This window comes from Schistocerca americana, chromosome 1 (assembly GCF_021461395.2).
Source record: "Schistocerca americana isolate TAMUIC-IGC-003095 chromosome 1, iqSchAmer2.1, whole genome shotgun sequence".
Lineage (NCBI taxonomy): Eukaryota > Metazoa > Arthropoda > Insecta > Orthoptera > Acrididae > Schistocerca > Schistocerca americana.
Genome location: NC_060119.1, coordinates 381,142,986 through 381,166,997, shown reverse-complemented (window position 1 = coordinate 381,166,997; position 24,012 = coordinate 381,142,986).

The following is a 24,012-nucleotide window of genomic DNA, read 5'->3' as shown; positions in this document are numbered from 1 at the left end:
GAAAATGATGGTCGTTTTTTGGTTTGGTTAGTGAATGTTCAGGGCACTGTGACCAGTGTGGCCTATATGAATGACATCCTGCGACCCATTGCCATACCCTTCCTGCATAACACAAGAGATTCCATTTTTCAGTGAGACAATGCATGACCACATGTTGCTGCATGAACATGTGCCTTCTTGGTGTTACAGGACTTCAGTCTTTTGCGCTGGCCCACCAGATCACCAAAATTCTCGTCAATCAAAAATGTGTGTGATATGGTGAAATGACAGGTGCAACACTGTGACCCAATGCCAACCACCACAGATGAACTTTGGAACCAGGTGAATGCAGCATTGCACACCATTCATACCTTATAAGGATCAATGCCATCCCACATGAAACAATTTATCAGGGCCAATGGCAGTCCCAATGCCTACTAGGCAACCTGAAACAAGCTGAACTGAGGTGACTGAAATGGTAATCATTTGCACAAAACATACTAAATACATGTCCTGTGAATATGTCATTCAATGTGTGTGTGTTTTTTTCACTTGTCACTTGATACAGACAAAATGCATTCTCTTACTCAGTGTATGTTTACCAGTTTACCAATAACTTTCATGCAGTGTTCTGGCCTAATACATTAATTACACAGCTGGTCTATTAGAAAATGATGCTGTCATCTTAGTCAATGATTGTGTACTGGGCTGAGTGGTCCTGTGCTTGGCCATAAGTAGACTAGCCAGTTGGTGGCATAGCAAAGCATTCCTAGGCATAGCTACACCAGTATCACTCATTTGTTGATGGGCTTGCAGTGACTATCTTTTCTTACAGTTGCATTAGAAGGTACCAACCTTGCTTTGGTATCTTGCTCTTTGGACGATTCCACAACAAGGAAATATTTCTTCATAATTATTTGATTAAAACGAAAGTTGTCCATTTTCACCTGACACATTGTGGCAACAGAGGTGAATCCAAGTGGGAAGAGGGGGGGGGGGGCTGTGAAGTGTTAAGGAAATACCTTTATTTATTCTAGCAAATATAGACACAGAATTTTTATGAGCTCAGCCCATCCCACTCCTCCTCCTGTTACACTGATTGGTATATGTAGAACATTAGAAATCAGGAGAGGGCCACCAAGATGGCTGACCAGTATTTATTTTATCCTTGAGAGATAGTAGTTTTCTCATGTGTTTCAGATGACAATTTGCAAGAGGGGGTCACATGGCAGCAAGGCAATAGCCGGTTAGAAGCATGTATAACATGAGTCAGTTTGGAGTTACTGGTTGAATCAGTCAACAACAAAAAAGTGGATAGTGTCTTCCAGCAATTTTGGGAGCCATCAATGATTAGCAAATGTAGAGGAAAACACTATGAATGGATATGGCTTACTGGATAGCTTGAGAACTGAAATGACACAAACATGGACACAAATACAAGAGGATGTCAGTATTTTATAAAATACTCTAATACATGTGAAGAAAAATGATACACAAGTAAACAAGGTATTGTCCCTTGTAGTAGCAGTCTTCAGAGAGTTGAAAGTATGTTTACTCCAGGACAGAGAAAATGATGATTATTCTTTGATGGGACTAAACTGAGTGGTCATCATTCCTGCATGAGAGAAGGTAGGGAGTTCAGTAAGCACTGGGGGAATAAAAAACAGCAGATAACACTATTACATATTAGAAAGCTTGACACTGTATTCAAGGGAATATGAAATGGAGTTTGTTTGTGGATCTGAAAATCTGAATAGATTAAAATTTTGTGAAGTATATCTCAAAAGGTCTCAGTAGTGATCAAGAGCTATCTTAACAACAACACACAAGAATGTAGTACATGCTGGAGGGGGGGGGGGGGGGGACACATACTTCAAAAGATGCTGAAGGGAAGATTTAGCTGGGCTGAGCTGGGCCAGTGTGGACAGCAATTGAAGGGTAGGTCTTTGAGGACAACATCATGCTTGCTGACAAAGGAACAACCGTAGGCAGATTATTAACAGTTTTTCCCATGGGAGCTGCATTGAATCATATTATTTTTCTTTCTTTTCTTTTCTTGTACATAAGCTATATGTAAACTGAATGAGCTATAAATCAAAGTAAATTAATGAGTTGTTTTGTGGGAAGGACAATGTTTTGATAGATCATTAAATGTCTGTATGAAACAAAGTAAGAAATACACTCTTCAATTTATTAATTAATGTACCTTCACCCTTTTGTTTCGGGAAGTGGTAGCTACGGATATATGCTGGGCTCTGTCATACCACCATTGATAAAAATGTGTATTGCAACCATTCATTAAAAGTAGTATACAAAGTTAGTAGAAAATGATTATTTATTCATATGGTTATAAGCTGAACACTTATCTAGTCATCATATCACTCACTGCTGAGATCCTGCATCAAGAGGTTTGGTGCAGACAAGAATAATTAATGCCTACCTGTAGGAGCATTCCTACATTGACATTGTCACACTCAAGACTAAACATGATGGAATTAATGTGAAGGTAATGACTCAGACTTGCTAGGCACCTATTGAACTTGGTTTACTTATGCTAAAAACATTGTGCTTCATGTGTTTAAGGACTTATAGACAGATCGACAATTTCAATGGTTGCAGTGATATTTGGTACCACACACTACTGGAAGCAGCAGCATGTAATGCAAATTATATTTACTGACATTGAATGTAATGACATTCAAGGTGATTGATACTGGTATCAGTTAGAGTTCACCCAAGATTGCGGACAGATTCATAAATAACCTTCACAATTTTCTCAACTATTCTTTCCAATCAATTATTCCAATTATTCAAACAATTATTAATCCATTTACATTTCCAACATCATTATACAATGGCAACCGTGACAGGATGGTACCTAGCTAAGTATGAACAGATCTGTCAATTATTGAGATAAAATTTTTTGAGATAAATCATTCATATTATTGTTACAAGGAACTAATAAAACTTTCATTGTATTTGTTACGTGTCCATGAGATTGGGAATGATAAAACCATTGAAGAAGCAAATTAAAATTAAATTCTGCCTTCAAATGAGATGAGCCAGGAATGCTGATTTTCAGCGGTAAAGGTAGGAAGCTGTTACATTGTATGCTTATGTGGCCACACTTGGCACCGTCTCTCTGGCAGTAGATTATCTCTTTTCCTTCCAATTACCATCCTTTATGGAAGCTGCATTTCTACAGAAAAGATGAAAATTTGTACAAAGTCATCATTAAAGTGCTAGATAAGTCATTAATTTTCTATAAAACTGTGTCATATAATAATCAGTTCATTAGTGAATATGCAGCTGAACCTATTTTAATTGAAATGTATTGATACAGATAAAATTTCATTCTTGGAAAAATTTGTTCATAATTTTGTTAAAAACTATTCACAATGGAGTCAAAGGAAATTATCATTGTTGAAAATTCATTGTATTGTATTGTATTGTATTGTATTTATTGGTCCAGTAAATCTTACATGTACAGTACAGCACATCAGATATTGGACAGGTCAAAGTATATCTTATAATTAAAACACTTTAGAAACTAGAAAATTATGTTCACAAAATTTTACAGCACTTCATATACTGGGCAAGTCAATGTGTGAGTTATAATTAAACCACATTAGAAACTTGAAGTTTACAACTGAATACATGTATAAGCCAATATTAACGATTAAAGTATTTGCATGATCCTCACTTAAGCTCTAAGGATTTTTGAGGAACTCTTCTACACTATGAACTGACATGTACACTACAGAATTACATTCACAGAATTTTACTTCATATACTGGGCAAGTCGCTATACAACTTATACTTGAACCCCATTATAAACTTGAGAATTACATCTGAATGTATTTATAGGCCAATATTAATGGTTACAGTATTTGCATAATCATCACTTAGACTCTCGAGGATTTTGGAGGAACTCTTCCACACTATAAAAGCAATGTGTCAACAGATATTCTTTTAATGCTGCTTTAAAATTTTTTACATCTGTCATTACTTTAATTTCTCTTGGCAATTTATTGTAGATAATTTTTCCATGGTGTAATGTTCCTTTTTGGCACAAACTGGTTTTTGTATGGAGTACATGAAAGTCAGTTTTCTGTCTTGTATTATGATGATGGACATTTTCATTTTTGGGGAGGATACTAGGATTTGTTATTGTATATTTCTTTATAAACATTGCACTTTCAAATAGGAAAATACATGGAAGGGGAAGAATCCCCATCCTTTTAAATAATGGTCTACATGGTTTGTTCCTTATTATTCCAGCCATGATTCTCACTATTCTCTTTTGCATCCTGAAGAGTTTTAGGCAGGATGGCGAGTTACCCCAAAAAGTGATCCCATATTTTAGGACAGAATGTATATTAGAATAGTAAACTGTCATTAGACAGTCCTTATGACAGCAGTTTTCTAGCACTCTCATTAAATAACACATGGTACTTAGCTTCTTTAATATGTTGTCAATGTGAGTTTCCCATCTAAGATTATCCTGTAGCCAGACCCCCAGAAATTTTGTATTAGGCACACTTGCAATATCCGTGTCTGACATCTGAATTCTTATATCCTCTTCAATGTTTCTCTTGATATTATGAAAATTTAATGCTACTGTTTTGCTTTTATTTATTATTAGTTTGTTTTGGTTGAACCAGTTTACAACATTTGTTAATGCTTCAGACAGTCTTGTCTGTAGTATCTCTGCAGTCTTCCCACTGACTAATATGCTTGTGTCATCTGCAAACTGGATAGTGCTATGGTACTGGTTGGCTGATGTTAGGTCATTTATATATAGCAAAAATAGGATAGGGCCCAGTACCAAGCCCTGCGGTACTCCATATTTTACTGCTTTATAATCAGAATAGTGTCTTGTTGATTTATTTTCTTTGTGAAAATGTATTTCTACTACTTGCTTGCGGTCAGTAAGATATGATCTAAGCCAGCTGTTAGGCATACCTCTGATACCAATTCTTTCAAGCTTCTGCAGCAATAGAGTGTGGTCTATGATGTCAAAAGCCTTAGACAGATCAAGGCATATGCCAGTTACTTTTTGTCCACTATCAATTTTTTCGAGTACTTCACCCAGAAATTCATGTATTGCTGTTTCTGTTGATCGGCCTTTCCGGAAGCCATGTTGGGTTGTGGATAATATTTTGCACTTTTCTAGAAAATCTACCAACCTCTTATGAAAAATTTTTTCTAGTATTTTAGAAAATGTAGATAGCAAGGCAATAGGTCTATAATTGGCTATGTCTTCTTTCTTACCCTTTTTGAACAGTGGTTTTAGTTTCACTGTCTTTAAGCAGGAAGGAAAGACTCCATTTGTTAATGAACTGTTGAAAATGTGGGCTAATGGTATTGCAATGAGGTCCCCCACATTTTTAATGACATAATCTGGAATCTCATCTACACCTGTTGAAAATTTTGTTTTTAACTCTCTTATTGATAGTATAATTTCCTTAGGGTTGGTTGGAGTAAGAAATAGGGAGTTGCAGTTTCTATTTTGAATGGATGGTGTTGTAGCAGGATTTTTATTTGAAGATTTTATGTCAGATAGTAATTTTTCACTAATATTTGCAAAGTATGTATTAAAAGCATTGGCTACTTCTTCTGGATTTGTAATTTTTTTGCCATCTTGGATTACCTGGAGATTTACATTTTGGGAGGTCTCGTTTCCTACTTGTTCTCTGACTATCTTCCACATGGCTTTCATTTTGTTCCTGGCCATTTTTATATGGTGATCATTTGTTGTTTTTTTAGATTCTTTTATGACTTTGTGAAGCACTCTCTTATAATTCTTGAAATGCACCAGAAATTCTTCTGTAACATTTTGTGTTTTTGAGATTTCATAAAGTCTCCTCTTTTCAGCACATGATATTTTAATGCCTTTCGTCAGCCATGTAACATTTCTTTTTTTAGTTTTTTATGTTTGGTTTTTAACTGGAAAAGAAATATTGAAATAATGGGAGAATATTTCCATGAACATGTCAAACTTTTTACATGTGTCCTCATAGTTGTCTATATCATTCCATGTTTCTTTTTTCAGTAAGTGCCTTAAGTGTTCTAGGTTGTGCTTGTTAAAATTTCTACCTTTTCTTGTCATTTGTTGTTCAGTATTTCCTGCAGTGTCTACTGGGAATTCAATAAACTGTGCATAATGATCACTGAAACCTGTATTCATATTTCCAGATTTGTATAAATATTTATCTGTATTTATTAGTATCTGATCTATAGCACTGCTTGACGATTTGGTGACTCTGGTGGGGGATTTGATAGTTGTATGTATGTTGTAGGTTTTTAATAAGGCCTCAAGGTTTAATCTGTCTTTTGAGTTCTTGTTGAAATCTATATTAAAATCACCACATATGATGGTTGTTTTACTAACTATTTTTATACTGTTAAGTGCCTTCTCAAGATTTTCAATGAAAGTAGTTACGTTTCCATCTGGGCTTCTATATATGCAAATAACAATTATATTTAAATTTGTCAGTTCTGTAGCAGAAATTTTGAAGTTTTGCTCTTCCCCTAGCTGGTTAGTGAACTTTAAATTTTCGTGTTTGACGTCCTCTCTAACATATATGCATGTTCCTCCATGCATGGAGGTTTTCCTACAAAAAAAAGATGAAAGGGTAAAGCCCTCTATCCTTGTGTGATGTAACATATTTTCGGATAACCAGTGCTCACTAACACATATAACAGACACTTATTTTAGTTCATCTGCTAACAATATTTCTATCTCACTAACTTTATTTGATAAGGATTGTACATTTTGGTGCAGGAGCATAAATTTCGACGATGACTTATTTACTAGGTTGTTTTGGCCTACCTTATGTTCGACAGCTGCACATGACATATCATTTTTAACACTTTTACAATTGAAGTTTTCTTTCCAGAGCGATGTTTTAGAAGATGAAATCAACATTTCTCTGGAATCACTTGCCATAAAAAACGTTGTGGTTCTTTCCTGTTTCGTGTTGGGCAAGTTGACTTGTAGTGTGATGGTGTTTCTGCTGTAATTTTTGGAGTTGTAATTTGAGGAACCGCAACCAGGCTAGATGGGGATCCTCTTCTTGCCGCTTCAACACTTCCTGAAGTCATTGGAGTGATATTCTCTTTATTTGAAATTGGTGATTCCGTTGCTGCTGCTGCTGCAATTGGAGGCTGCACTAAGCCTGGCTGATTTCGGTTTAATTGTTCCATGATTGCATCGCACAGTGCTACTTTCCCTTTCGTGTTTCTGTGCAATCCATGGGTAGTGAAATTCTCTCTTTTTTGACTGTCTGCATTAATATATGTCACATTGCTGAAGAGCTTACATATTTTCTCGAACTTTTGGTTGGTTGCTTCGATTTCTGCATTCACACACGATGTTTTGATGAGATCATGTCTCATAGGGATGCTTATTACGAAAACTTTCATGTCCATAACTTTTGCCAATCTTTCCCTTAAAGATCGCAAAGCGAATTTTGCCTCGTTCTTGTAGACATCGTTTGCGCCAGCTAAAATAATGCAAGAGTTACAACTTCCATGGTTACTGTGTGTGTCAATATGCTGAGTAACTTCTCGCAGTGGAGCACCTGGCTTCACAAATCCAATAACACTTTCATTTATTAGTTTTTCGTTCATGATCTTTGCCAGTCCTTTTCCATGACTATCAGAAAATAAATAAATAATGCCAGCATCTTGTTTTTTACGTTGACTGTTTTCGTTTGTTGTTTTCGGTTCCGAAACTTTCGTTTGTATATCTGCTTCACTTTGTCTGTTCGTTTTTTCTGATAGCACATTACAAAATGCAATATGCCTAGATGGAAATCCGAGCTTGACGACAGTTAAAGGTCATGAGCCAGCTTATGAACTGGCCAATGGCAATCAAAACAATGAGGTTCATGTCCAACTATCAATAAATGGTGACATTGGTATTATAACTAATCATGAGGCCACTTCTATGATGCTTGATGGGACAATTTCTCAGTTCTCACCAGGAAACATTTTTTCAAATAGTGAAACTTAAGAGTGTGACATTGAAAATTCCTTTGATTACTTACTCACGACATTGTCAAAGCAAGAACAGGAAACAGTTCATACAAACAATGTAAATACTAGTGAGACACACAATTTGACATAACTCTTGCAACAAATAACACAATAGTTCACAAAACAACAGGAATTTCGGGGAAGTGTTACACAACAACTTAAGGGTATGACACAGCAGTTCACAAAACATCAGGAAAATATAGGACAACAGTTTACACAGCAAAATCAGGAATTTAATGGTTTCAAGAATAGTATTAGTCAACAGTTCAGTGAGGTGAGCAAAACAATATGCACTGAATTATCTGACAAACTATCTGGGAAGTTGATAGAGCTAGGTAAACAATTAAAACAAGAAATAATTACTGACATATTCCACACTATAAGTATGTTAACAGGAAGAGTATCATTTGTAGACAATAAACAGGAACAACTTGCAGGTGAGTTACAAAACCTTAGTCAAGTGTATTCTAAAATTCAGGAGACGCAATCCCAAGTGGACGTTTTGGTAAAAAATGTGATGGGTGCAGTCAGTAAGCTGCAAGATGTTTGCAAAAACTTACCTACAGAAGTAGAAAACGTTAAGTCTAAGAGCAGACCAGTTAATTTTAGAGTCAAAATTTTACCAAAAAAACAGAGAGGTAAAATATGTGCAAATGTAAAGGAAATAACTGAAAAAATTGAAGACGGCATGCTGGATAAGGGCAGCACCCTTGCTGAAAAAGTAGAATCAGAGTGCAAGATTTATATAGATACAGTAGAAGCAGCTCTAAAAGAGATAGTAGTCAATTTCTAGTTACAATAGACTCAGGTTTAAAGGAAGCAGAGGAATGGTTACAAGGCATTATTGCTAAAACTACTGACATTCTTATTGCTAAAACTACTGACATTCGAAAACAACTTTTGACAGAAAACAATCCCATGCTTTTAGAGAAGTTAGATACTTTCACCAGTTACCCACAATATATGGCTAGTCCATCAAAGGAAGATAGCAAAGGTTGCAGAATGCCACCACACTTGCCAACAGCTGTACTGTTGAGCAAGCACAGTTGCTATCCACTATGCCATGAACAAACATAAACATGCCTAGCACTGACTGTGCAACTTATTTATCAACATTACTTGCAGATGAAGGATTACCTAAGCATCAACAATTTCCAATATTTACCTCTGAAGGTAAAAGAACAAACCCCAATGTCTTATTCAGAGCATTTCAAAATGGTTTACCTCATACCTGGTCTGAAGCCCAGAAAATTGAATTTGTTGTTGGATACATGCAGGGTGACGTTCTGCTATCTGCTATGGACATGGCAGAACATTGCCACTACTGTGAACAGTTTGAGAGAGCCTTTCTGAATAAATATTAGACTTAGGCCATACAAGAGAGGCTCAGACACAAAGTATTCAACCCAGCTCCATTCAATAGCAACCATGGAAGCATAAGGGGCTATTCTGAAAAATATTTGAATAAAACCAGATACTGGATAAACCCTGTATCTCAAGTAGATGTGCTGAAAATTTTAAATCACTATCTACCTGCCCACATTAAGGAAAAACTCATTACCATTCCAGAACACACCACCGAATACTTTCTATCTGTACAGGACTCAATAGATTTAATATACGAAGAGGGACCAGTACACCGCGTACCTGTTAATATGCAGATAGTGCCACAGGTATTTATGGATGAACAAGTAGTACAACACGGATGTCAGCCTTACCCCCTACATACACCTATGGCAATGGTAATGGTAATCACAATGGCAATAGCAAAAGCCATAAATTCAAGGGCAGATATAAAAGAAATGGGCAAAAATTTAACAAAAACAACTACAACAGGCAAGTAGCATATAGTCAGCCTGTACAATATGTACAGATACAAACCTACTGGGAAGAGTCAGCTAATCACTTGGCAAACACAAAACAATAGCAGACAGCCGAATAATCCACAGACAGCAGAGTCTGGCCAAAAAAGTAATGCACGTATGCCGGCCGAATAACATGTAAAGGCAAAGAGAATTTAGGTCAAGAACCTCACAGGATTCTAACTGGTATAATCAAACACCAACAGTGCATATAGTAGACATTACACCTATCCTAGTGACCGATGCCACCACGACACTGGAAAACTTGAACCAGTTATGGTAGGCTCCCATTCTATGACCTGGGTGGAGAGTGGGGGCATGAGCCTGATTGACACTTGCTTCATCAGATATGATCAAGGTAGTGATGTGAAAGATGATCTGTATCAAAGTAATGAGGATACACAGGAAAACTTGACAGAGGGTAAGGTACAAGCTACGATTAAAGCCAAAATATTCAACCTTGATGTACCTGTTGTGTTTGACACAGATGCTATGTCTAATTTGATGTCACAGGGATTCTTTCAAGAAGTGAAGAAATGTGGGTGTATAACAATACTGCCAGTGCAAAATTGCAAGGTACAAACTACCACTGGTCATAAATCGAATGTCAGTCAAGATACAAGCCTTAATTCCTATACAATTAGGACAGTTTTCTGTATGATGCAATTTTTTTGGTAGTAGAGAAATTAATAGTTGATTGTTTAATTGGTATGGATACTTTCAGGACATATCAAGTACAAATTGATATAGGAAAAGGCCCGTGTCATTTCACTGTAAATAACCAATTAATTGTAATAGACCTGATCAGGGGAGGCACTAATAGATGTAAAACTGAAATTACTCATGACTCTGAAGTTCAATTGGTAAATCCCAAAGTTAAGTTTGCCAACACATACAATAACAAACAATCGGCAGCAGAAGAAGTAAACATCAACACAATAGACACGAGGGTATGTGAATCAAAGCACTTGTCTCGTAAACAGCAAGTGGAATTTAAGGAACTGATACTTGCTGATATACATGTAATGGAGAAAAGACCAGGTATCACTAAGGAATATGTGTACAAGTGGAAGTATATCCTTATGTAACTTTCTGGTCTACTTCATATCCTATACCAAAGCAGAAAGAAAAGAGATTAACAGGATGCTTGAATGGGGCATATTACAACCATTATTTTCCCCTTATAGTAGTCCTGTTTTGGCTGTGAGTACGCCAGATGGCAAGGTGCACTCAGTCCTTGACGCAGATAACATTAGTAAGGTCATTGTACCAGTACAAACATGTCCAGAATATTTAGAGGAACAGCTTATAAAATTCCATGATGCTGAATTTCTTACTATACTCAATCTCTGGTATTATTATTGGCAAATAAAACTACATGAAGAAAGTTGGAAGTATACCACCTTTGTATGTGGGGGCAGGAGCTTCAAATTTCAAGTATTAACTTTTGGATTGAACGAACATAAGTGCAGGTGTATTTATCTCTGCACTTTGTTCAAAGTGCTAGGACCTGAACTTTGAGTAAGGTAATAGTGTGCGTGGATGATCTTTTATTGACCACACCCACTTGGGTAGAACACTTAAGATGTATTAACAAGTACTGAACCACTTTTCCACACATGGAGTAACAGCAAATCTCAAGACATCTAATTTTGGACAAGAAAAGGTTAATTTTTTAGGAAACATAATCTCTACAGGATGCATACTGCCAGATCCCTAAAAACTTGATGCCATTAGGGACTGTCCTGTTCCTCAAACCAAGAGTCAATTAAAGGCATATTTAGGCCTAGTCTCACTTTTCAGGAAATTCATCCCTAACTAACTTATGAACAATGATGCTTTACTCAATATTCTCCAGAAAAACAGACCTTGGTTACGGGACAAGCAATGTCAAACCAATTTCGAGAACATCAAGCAATGCTTATTAAATGTTAATATGAGGGTAGTTTGAAAAGCTTTTGGAATCACCATGAGAAGTCAGAGCTAATGCAATGAGTTGATCACCTGATATTCATTGGACTGTTGCCTGTAAACACATGCCACATCAGTACTCTTGGAAGAGAGCTGTGGTGGTCACATGGCTCTGTTATTGTTCCCCATAGTGATTTGCAAAGGTTCCCGCATAGTGATTTGCAAAGATGGAAAAAATTGAGTTTTGAGCGGGGATTAAGTACTTTGTAAAGAAAGGTAAGAAAGCACGGGACATTCATGTGGATTTCCATAATATAGCGGGGGACTTTGTTCCTTTGTATTCAACTGCTGCCAAGTGGATAAACGAATTTAAATTTGGTTGTGAGGGCTTAGATGATGACCTGTGCAGTGGTTGGCAAAGATCTGTCATTACTCCAGAAATCATTGCAAAAGTGCACAAAATGGTCATGGAGAATCATTGATTGAAAGGGCATGAAATTGCTCATGCTTGCCAGATGTCATCTGGAAGGGTATATCACATTTTAACTGAAGAACTAGACATGAAAAAATTATCTGTAAGATGGGTGCCACAACTCTTGATGCGCACCTGCACACATGTGCTGGAGGAAACTCATTTTCGAGAAGGGATCAAGACCCTAGAACATCACTGGACCAAGTATATTAATCTACAAGGAGACTATATTGAAAAATAAAAAAGTTTCAGTGATGTAAGTACTTTTTTCTATTCCATTCTGAGAACTTTTGAAGCCACTCTCATAACAATAAATCAAAAACTCCATTAACAACATTCATACATGCACAGCAAACACGGTGATGATATTGGCTTAACAGCAAGCATACCAAGGTTTCCGTCAAACTTTTCAAGCTGGCCTATCTGCTCCAGTCAGTGGATGATGAGGTTTGGGCTCCATATCATCACCTAATACCTACAAACATCACACAGCAGCCATTAACATCTACATCTACATGATTACTCTGCAATTCACACTTCAAAGCCTGGCAGAGGGTTCATCGAACCATTTTCATACTACTTCTCTACCATTCCACTCTTCAATGGCGCTTGGGAAAAAGGAGCACCTAAATCTTTCCATTTGAGCTCTGATTGCTCTTATTTTATTATGATGATCATTTCTCCCTACATAGGTGGGTGTTAAAAAAATATTTACGCATTCAGAAGAGAAAGCTGGTGACTGAAATTTCGTAAATAGATCTCGCCACAAAGAAAACCGCCTTTGTTTCAGTGACTGCCACCCCAACTCACATACCATATCATTGATACTCTCATCCCTACTGCATGATAACATGAAACGAGCTGCCCTTCTTTGCACTTTTTTGAGTCCTCCGTCAATCCTACCTGGTAAAGATCCCACACCGCGCAGCAATATTCCAGCAGAGGATGGACAAGTGTAATGTAGGCTGTCTCTTTAGTGGGTTTGTCACATCTTCTAAGCATTCTGCCAACAAAGCACAGTCTTTGTTTTGCCTTCCCCACGATATTATCTATGTGGTTTTTCCAACTTAACTTGTAATTGTAATTCCTAGGTATTTAGTCAAATTGATAGCCCCTAGATTTGTGTGATTTATTGTATACCCAAAATTTATCGGATTTCTTTTATTACCCATGTGGATGACCTCGTACATTTCTTTGTTTAGTGCTAATTGCCACTTTTCGCACCATACAGAAATTCTCTCCAGATCATTTTGTAATTGCAGTTGATCATCTGATGATTTTACTAGACAGTAAATTACAGCATCATCTGCAAACAATCTAAGGGGGCTGCTCAGATTATCACCTAGATCATTTATATAAATCAGGATCAGCAGAGGGCCTGTGACACTACCTTGCAGAACGCCAGATATCACTTCTGTTGTACTCGATGATTTACCATCTATCACTATGAACTGTGACCTCTCTGAGAGGAAATCAAGAAAACAATCACACAACTGAGACCATACTCCATATGCATGCAATCTGAATAATAGTAGCTTGTGAGGAACAGTATCAAAAAGCCTTCTGGAAATCTAGGAATCTGGAATCGATCTGAGATCCCTTGTCGACAGCACTCATTACTTCATGGGAATAAAGAGCTAGCTTTGTTGTACAAGAACAATATTTTCTGAATCCGTGTTGGTTATATATCAATAAGTCATTTTCTTCAAGGTGATTCATAATGTTCGAGCACAATATATGCTCCAAAATCCTACTGCAAATTGAGGTCAGTGATATGGATCTGTAATTCAATGGGTTACTCCTATTTCCCTTCTTGAATATTGGTGTGACTTGTGCTACTTTCCAGTCTTTAGGAACAGACCTTTCATCAAGTGAGCAGTTGTATATGATTGCTAAGAAAGGCACTATTGTGTCTGCATACTCTGAGAAGAACCTGATTGGTATACCATCTGGACCGGAAGACATGCCTTTCTTAAGTGATCTGAGTTGTTTTGCAACACCTAAGATATCTACATTTATGTCACTCATGCTAACAGCTGTTCTGGTTTCGAATTCTGGAATATTTACTATGTCTCCTTTCATGAAGGAATTATGGAAAACTGTATTTAGTAACTCTGCTTTAGTGGCGCCATCATTGGTAACATTTCCATCGCTATCGCACAGTGACGGTATTGACTGTTTTTTGCCACTGGTGTACTTTACATTAAGCTGACATTGTCACTAGTCCAGTCTCTATGCCCATCGACTTTGATGAATGATGTGACTGCTGACAAGACTACACCATCACCAGATCAATCATCACAGAATAATCACCCAGTTTCTCCTACTTTACATCCAGTTTTCACAGGGCCTTGTGGGACAGAGGGCACAAATATCCCTTCACTCCTTCATACTATGTCCACATGTGTAAACACATGGAGCAATTACACCAGAAGATGCATGTTGGAGTAAGGTAAGAGTGAAATTTATGCAAAAGGGTGATTAAAAGTCAAAAAAGTGTTTCACTATTTACAAAGGTGTTCTGTTCCACGGGAACCAAATTGAACAAGAAAAATGGTACGTGTGTTTGCCAGAGAAATATGTGGATGATTTTATCTTATACACACACAATACTTGGGGCGATTATGGTACTGAAAAGCGCACTGACAAAATAGGTAAATGCTGTTATTTCCCCACCCCCAAGAGTACTAGGGGTGGTGAGAAAATGTGTTGTCTGCCAGAAAACAAAATATTCTAACATCTCCAAACTATATCCCATTGTGGCTAAAAAAACCTCTAGAAGAGGTATCTTTGGATATGGCTGGATCCTATGCCAGAGGTAAGGATTGCGTAAAGTATATAGTAGGTCTGTATGATATTTTCACCAAATACACAAAATTGTGTGCTCCACAGACCATTTCAGCCAGTTCAATTATAAGATGAATCAAAGAGGATTATTTTGTAAGAGTATGAAAACCAGAAGTCATATTAGCAGACAATGCCTTATATTTTGTTGGATATAAATGGAAAGCATTTGTAGATTCTAACCAAACCAAACACTTATTAGTATCCAAATTTCATCCTGAAGCATACCCCATAGAAAGGATGTTTAAGGAATTCAACAACTTTGTGAGAACCTATATACCTCATAAACATACCAAGTCGACTGAATACGTCACTCCCTTCATACAAGTTCTTAACAACCTTCCCCATACATCAACTGGAGTTACACCAAATGAGCTGACGTGCAATTGCAAACAAGTAAATGAGTGGGAGAAACTTTCACCCAAGATACTGATAGAGGAATTATCACTGGATGATAAACTATGACAATCAGCAATCAGCCTTGGAACATGTGCTAAATACAGGAAAGGAATTACGTACAACACAATTTTGTATAGGATAAAAGGTATTACTTAGAACACATCCAAAATTGAAAAAAGGGGAAAACTGAAACATAAATGGTAACTGCTATACACTGGACCATACATATTTACTAAAATCCCCCACCCAGTAACATACAGGGTGGTACACACGAACATGGGTAAAGACAAGGGCCTTTACCCACACAAAGACTTGAAAATGTATATATACTGAAAGAAGGGCTGTATACCCTCCTAAGTTGTATATGTGTGTAATAATATTTAGATTTAGGGTACTGGAAAGTCACATTCCAGAATTTGTGTTGTTAGCTGTTAAGGAAATTTTGTGTTTGTTTGTATTTTTTTCCTTATATGTCAAAAGTGTAAATGGTGAGTGGTTGTAACAATAAAGAATTTTACTTTTGTGTGTCTAGAGATGATGACAATTCTTCACCTTGCATGTAGCCCAGTTTTAAACAAATAAATGAACTTGTGAAATGCACGGTACCATGCAATGCAATCATACTTGATAGACAATAAAAGTCTTGCTGAAGGTAAACAAACAAGTACAGTATAAGTGGAAAACTGAATAAGAGGCCGCACTAAACCTCTAACACACTTTATGGTTCAGATTTATAAGGTAAGTAGAGATACACACATGACATGAAATAAGTTTTGTGATAACACGACTGCACCCTGAAGTAAATGAATACATAGTTGAGTATATGAATAAAGTATTAGTAGCCGTCAAGCCATTATCTATGAAGATTTAGTTTTAAGTTAGTATTAAGTTTTTTCTTCCAGGGAATGATGTATCCACACATTCTAAAGTGAAGGAAGATAAATACTTTTAGAATGTTAGGTACCACATATACATAAGAAGGGACCACATCACAAGTAAATACAGTTGTAAGCTTATGATACGTATGAATGTGATAGTGTGAAAGTATGTGAAGAAGAAAAAAGTTGCAGTACATGACATCTCATGATGCTGAACTAGGAGTGAGTTCTACCAAATAATAAATGGGTTGAAACCTAACTACTGTGATCATCAACCACTCATGAAAGTGTTAAACACCTGAATTAAATTGAAATTTTTATCCACATTTGTTACATATGTAAACATTGTTTTACATTCATTGTTGTTGTTGTTGTTGTCTTCAGTCATGAGACTGGTTTGATGCAGCTCTCCATGCTACTCAAGCTTCTTCATCTCCCAGCACTTACTGCAACCTACATCCTTCTGAATCTGCTTAGTGTATTCATCCCTTGGTCTTCCTCTACGATTTTTACCCTCCACGCTGCCCTCCAATGCTAAATTTGTGATCCCTTGATGCCTCAGAACATGTCCTACCAACTGATCCCTTCTTCTTGTCAAGTTGTGCCACAAACTCCTTATACATATCATATTGATTATACAATTGTGGAAACCTCAGCACATGAAATGGTTATCTGTTATACAATGAACATAACAAGTAATTATTAAGCTTCATTTATAAACATTGAATAAGTATTTGATATGATTGGTATCATCAGATTTGAGTTTTGCTTAGAAACAACAAACTATTTTGTTCTTGGGATCACAGTTAAGTCTATTAACAAGACATAACTTAGGACATAAATGCCTTTCTGTAGAATTTTCACAACCCTGTAGTGTATAGATCATTTTTGGAGTGTGCTAGAAAGGCGAGGCCATGCTTACTTATCTGAGTGGCACATAGTATCTATTGTAGTGACTATTGTTTACTTCTTTGATTCTTTTTGAAATGTTAAATATGTTCCAACAAGAAGCCACTGTAAATTGAAATTAAATGTATGTCAGTTTATACTATAAATGAAAACAGACTCTATTATTGTATGGATGTTATATGAAGTATGTATAACCAAACGAGAGTAAAATGTGTGCTCATATTGGAACAGAATAATGTAACAAAAATGAAATCTGACAAAATGTACTAAAACTAAATGACAAGTAATGACCTGATAGATAAAAAGGGGAGAAAATATGTTACAGACTATAATATACATATGAGTGACAATATTGGCATGTCAGCAAATGAATAGGATAAGTGTATTTGCAATAATCATATTTGTGTTTTATTATTTTATGCATACAGTATGTGGAAAGGACACTACAGAAACTTTATGTAATGCAACTGTATGAAAGACACCCAAAAACATACGAAACCTGACTGGAAAGTGTTTAGTGCACGTGTCTTAAAACAATACATGGGTGTGTGCATGGTAAATTAAAAATGGCACTACTTTGTGTAACATGAATTTTCTGTGCTTGAAAACATCATAAAAGCAGGCAAGGAACTTACCTTGTCGATGGATGTCAGATGTGTGGCCAGTCTCCCCACTGGATAAGTGAGAGGTACGCCGTTAAACACAAGTTTCATGAATTTGTAGAGTGGAAGCCACGGTAAACGCACAACATTAATACTCTGACCCGATGCTGATGCCCATATAATTTGATAACAGTTCAGGATAACTCTAATGGCCAAAAATAAAGGCTATGCCTATTCCGGCCAGGATTATCAAGCCTCAGAAGGGGAAATAAGTTCAGCCAGTGTGCCCCACCATATGATGTCAGTGCCCAGTGGGGGACACTTCTATTGAATCATATTATTTTTCTTACTCTTCTTTTCTTATATGTAAGCTATATATAAACTGAATGAGCTATAAATCAAAATAAATTAATGATTTGCTTTGTGGCAAGGATAATGTTTTGACGCATCATCTAATATCTGTATGAAACAAAGTAAGAATATGCTCTTCAATTTATTAATTCATGTATCTTCACCCTTTTGTTTCAGGAAGTGGTAGCGTACAGATATATGCTTGGATCCATCATACCAGCATTGTTAAAAATGTGTATTTTAACTGCTCATTAAAAGTAGCATAAAAAGTTAACAGAAAAGGAATATTTATTTGCACAGTTATAAGTTCATCTCCTATCTGTTCATTTCACTCACCACTGAGATCCTGCACCAAGAGGTTTGTTGTGGACAAGAATAATTAACACTGTATCTGGAAGAGCATTCCTGTACTAATATTGTCATACTGAAGACTAAATAGATGGGGCCCCTCCACGCCCCCACCAACGTGGTGACCAAACCAAAAGTTCTACTGTCACCTCCGTAAACATGTTAGTTGTCTAGTAAGTGGATAACAGGATGCTGGGCTGTGATGTTGTCCGTGCATCTGGGTAAGGCTACGCATTAACACGGTCCATCAGGTGATAGATAGTGGATGAAATGCGAGTGAGGGTAGCGATTTGAAGAGCAGAGGGAAAAAAGTGTCATGGCTCGTGCCGTGGGAAAAAAACCTCTGCGACAGTGGGATGGGTAGTAAGAGCAGTAGTGGCTTACTAGCTGCGATAGCTCATGTGAGGTTGGATTTGTTGGTATGGGTATCATGCATCATTACCGTGACAAGCGATGGTGATGTGTCCCAGTTGCTGCAGCTGCTACATTCCTGGAACAATCGAGATCGTTATACAGTAGTGGGAGATCGGCCATAGATCATCTCACTGTGTGGGGGATGTGTGGGGCTTGTTTGCATGCAGTGTACGGTACGGCTTCCCTGTGTGGTGCCAGTTATTCGATAGTGTATTTCAGCTGGATATCCACTAATGGCATCTGATTAACAGATGCTCACCTGTGCCGTTATGTTTGCGTATGCTTGGCCATAGATGTTATGTCCTTACAAGTATGGCTTTTGGTCTTTTATGTTTCCATCTATGGTTGTGGTCGTAGTTCCCCAGATTCAGAATAAATGGGTTCTGCAAATGTCTGGAGTTTCTGTATAGTCTTGTGGTGAGTTTGTGGATTACCTCCGTGAGAGTCTCAAGTAGGTATTCGCGGTGAAGGTCTGCGATGCATGTGTATCGTGGAGCATTGCTTATGATTTTGAGTACTTTGTTTTGTATGAGCTGCAGACGGCGCAGGCGTGTAGGTGCAGCGTATCCCCAGACAGGAGCTGCGTACGTCATCAGGGGTCGGATAAGTGTCATGTACATGGACCTCGACACCCTTCTGTTCAGTGTGCTACGCCTGTTGAGCATAGGATAGAGCTGTTTGAGCCTCACGCTAGCTTGGTTGGTCATGTGTTGTATGTGGTCCCCCCAGAGTAATTTCCGGTCCTGCCAGACATCGAGGTATTTGACTTTCTCGCGGAAACGTATTGGACCTGCATGTAGAGTTATTGGTCTGCTGTAGCGGTGTTTGCACAGTTGCTTCAGTCTTCTAGTGAACAGAACGGCTTCGCACTTGTCGACGTTTACTCTAACACGCCGTTTCTCCAACCAAGGCTTGGCCACTCTGAGTGCAGTCTGTAGGCGTGACGTAATGTTTGATGGTTTCCAATCTTGCGCAAGGATGGCTGTCTCATCCGCGTAGATTGCCATCATTTTGTTGTGTGTGGTTGGGAGATCGTTTATGTAGAGGTTAAACAGTAGGGTCCCTAGGATGCTTCCCTGGGGTACTCCCGCGTGTATACCGTGTCGTGTTGATTGTTTTCCCTGCACGTCAGTGTTGAAACTCCTGTCTGTGAGGTATGAGTGTATTAGACGCAGCAGCCCGTCGGGGAATCCCGCATTGCTGAGTTTGTGGATGAGATGGTCGAAAGGCTTTTCGATGTCCAGGAACACTGCCCCTGTAGCTTTGTTTATGTTGAAACCATGTGTTATATGTTCAACGACCCGTAGAGTTGTTGTGTTGTGGAGTGGTGATTCCTGAAGCCGAATTGCTCTGGTCTCAGGATGTCATTTGTTATGCAGTGCCTAGTGATGCGTTTGAGAATCACCTTCTCAACAATCTTACTGAGCGAGCTCAGAAGGCTGATGGGTTGGTAATTTTGTGGGAGGCTGTGGTCTTTCCCCGGCTTCCTGAACATCAGGACCTTGGCTGTCTTCCAAAAGGCGGGGAAGTGTTGGTGTTTTAGTATGGCATTCATTATGTGTGTTAGGTACTCAGTTGCTTTATCCGTGAACTCCTGGAGGACACGGTTTTGAATGCCATCATGACCAGGGGCTTTCCTAGCAGTGGAATGCATTATAGCCCAGGAGACTTCGGCTGTGCTAGCTTGTCGAATGTCGTTGCGCGATGGTTGGGCTAGAATGCGTGTCACCTCTTGGTCAGTAGCAAGTGTGAACACTGGATCTGATGGTACCAGGTTCGGTGTGAATGACGCTGCGAGTGTTCGAGCCATTCGTTCTGCTTTCTCTTCCACTGAGTATGCAGGTCCATCAGGCCCTTGAAGCGTTGGGGTGTATATTTTCTCCCTGGTGAAGTGTCGGGCTAGTTGCCGCACGCCAGGTCATGTGGTGTCCAGCCCTTTGAGTTTTGATTCCACTGTTGTGTTCTATGTGTTTGTATTTTATCGTGTATGATGCCCTGTAGTCTGTTAATGTGCCGTTTGAAGTACGGACGCCTGGTGTGCTGCCATTGTCTCCTGAGGCGATTCCTCATTGAGATTAGGCCCAGGATTTCCTGGGGCAGGGCTGCACTGCGTTGTTGTGAGGTGCGATCAGGTATGGTGCCTGACATTGCGTCCCGGATGGCGTTAGTGAGGGTTTCTACTGCCTCGTCAGTTTGTCCTGTTTCGTTAATTTCGTGTATAGGTGGGATGTGGCTATCAAGCGTTTGCTTGAACAATGTCCAATTCGCATGCCCGTAGTCCAACATCTTGCGTTGTTCCGTGTGCTGCAGTGTTTCCTCAATGTATAGTATCACAGGTTGTTGGTTTGAGGGCAGATTGTTTTCAACGGCAACGTTGAGTGTCGCTGTAATGCCCTTGATGAGGGCCATGTCTATCACGTCTGGCCTGTGTCCCCTCTGGTAGGGAATGTGCATCGGTTCAGTCGGCGCTAGTATAATGTAGTTTCTGCCTAGCGAATGTTCGTACAGTTTTTTGCCATTGGGATTTCATAAGCGAGAATTCCTTTCTGGGTGTTTTGCGTTCAGATCTCCAGCAACTATTACTCACGGTGAAATGTTGAGTAATGTGCTGATATCGCGTGTTGAGATGCCTACAGGGCTGTTGTATACCGATATCAATGTGGTGTAGGCTCCGTTGAACTTGACTCTGACGGCCGTAGCCTCGATTTTTTCCAGTTCAGGGAGCTCTATGTTTGTGTGCTCAATGTCTTTGTGTATGACAATTGCAGTTCCACCTGCCACAGCGTCACCTGGTCAGTCGGTACGACAGACACAATAGCCAGGAAAGTTTAATTGTTTGTGCGGTTTAAGTTTAGTCTCGCTCAGTAGTGTGACAAGGATTTCCTTGCGCTCCATGAACGCGGCAAATTCTGCCCTTTTGTTGTGGATCGAGTCTGCATTCCAGAACAGGATCTGTGATAGTGTATGCGGGTCTGCATTATGGGCCAGGTGTGGCATATTATTTATGTAAGAGTGTGAAAGAGTGTTGTGATGGCAGTGTGTATGACAGCCCAGTATTGCCCGGGTTCGGCGCTCATGAGCTGGGTGATGAGTGTAGTGACAGCCGTCAGCACCTTGGTAAGGATTTGAACGGTCGTGTGTCAGGGGAATAGTGTTTCCAGTATTCCCCCTATTCCCCCAGGTGGTGTGTTGGTGTTGGGTGTGGCAGCCTGAGGTGCTGTTGTGGAGTTAGCAGCCGCTTGTGCGGATATTGGTGTGTTGTTAGGAGCGGCATTTGTGCTTTGTGACAGAGTTTGTGGCACCTGTGTTACTTCTGTGGTGAGGGGGATGGTAGTGTGAGTTACAGTCTCTGTGTCTTGTTGACTGTTTTCCTGTGTGTTGCTGTTCTGTTGTTGCTGTGTGGCCTGTTGTGGTGATTTCGTGTTCCCCGCCCTGTGTTTGCATGTACGTCTATTCCTCCTCTGGGCTTGGGGTTCGGGGGGGTTCTTGTGTGGGTGTGTTTACGTGTATATGGTGCGTTTCTTTGCAGCATGTGATTTCCATGAGTGGGGTCGTGTTGTTTGGGGGCATAGGTGTTGGTACCGATACTTGTTGGGTTTCAGGTGTTGCCTGTGGCTGTTGTGTGGCTGTTGCAGCGGTTGTTTCACGTGTGTGTATAGGGCGCTGAGGTTCCACAGCCTGTGCTGTTCCGCCAGGGTGTGCAACCGTGGCAAACATTACGCCGTTCCTTACTGGGTTCGGTGCTGGCCTTGGACATGGTATGTCGTACAGTACCCTACTTTTGTCTTGTTTTCGCTTCAGCGCCTGTTTGTATGAGTTGCACTGTCTGAAGTTTGCCGCATGGGGCCCACCGCAGTTGGCACAGCATCGCTGGTTTGGCTGTGTTTGTGTGCAAGTGTTGGGTCTGTGACTGCCAGCACATCCGCGGCAGCGAGTTGCCAGGCCGCAGCGGAGGGCCAAGTGGCCGAACCGCAGGCAGTTGTTGAATTGTTGGGGGACGTTGGGTGGTTCATTTTTTTTTCAAATATTCTTTCCAATTATTCAAATACTTATTAATTAATTTCCATTTCCACATCACTATTCATAGCCTAGTATGACAGCTATCATTCCACAACCCCTCACATTTATATCTACTTTATATACTTAGGTAATCCCAATTTTGTATCTTTATTAATAAAATGTGTCAGACTAAACACACTGGAATTAATGTGAACATAATGACTCAGACTTGCTAGGCACCTATTGAATTTGGTTTACTTATACTAAAAATATTGTTCCTCATTTATTTAAGAACTTATAGACAGATCAACGACTTCAATGGCTGTGGTGATTATTTGGTACCACACAGTACTGAAAGCAGCAGTATGTAATGCAAATTATGTTTATTGACCTCGAATGTAATGATATTCAAGGCCTGTTGATACTGGCATCAGTTAAAATTCATCCAGGATTGTGCACAGATACATGAATTACTTTCAAATTTTTTTCAAATATTCTTTCCAATTATTCAAATACTTATTAATTGATTTCCATTTCCACATCACTATTCATAGCCTTGTATGACAGCTATCATTCCACAACCCCTCACATTTATATCTACTTTATATACTGAGGTATTCCCAGTTTTGTATCTTTATTAATAAAATGTGTCAGATAATCAAATCTGCTGCAGTCATATAACAAACAAATGCATCAGGTCAAGTCTCGCATCACACTGTACATTACTGTATCATATTTGTCAAGACTGATAATTAATATTTTACCTCTTTAACAGTCAGTCAGTTTGGGTAGCATCAGAAACAATTGTAAATTAAAGATGGCAAAGTATCCTGAGGATGTGATGATGCCAGTAGACTGAGCATCAGACAATGCTTCAATAGAGCTGTTTGAGGTCATTAATTATATATTCCAGCTGGATGTGTAGATATAGGAAAGTGTTGAGTTCCAGGTGGAAAATGGCTGCAGATATTTTAATTTTTACTAATACTTGTCAATTGATG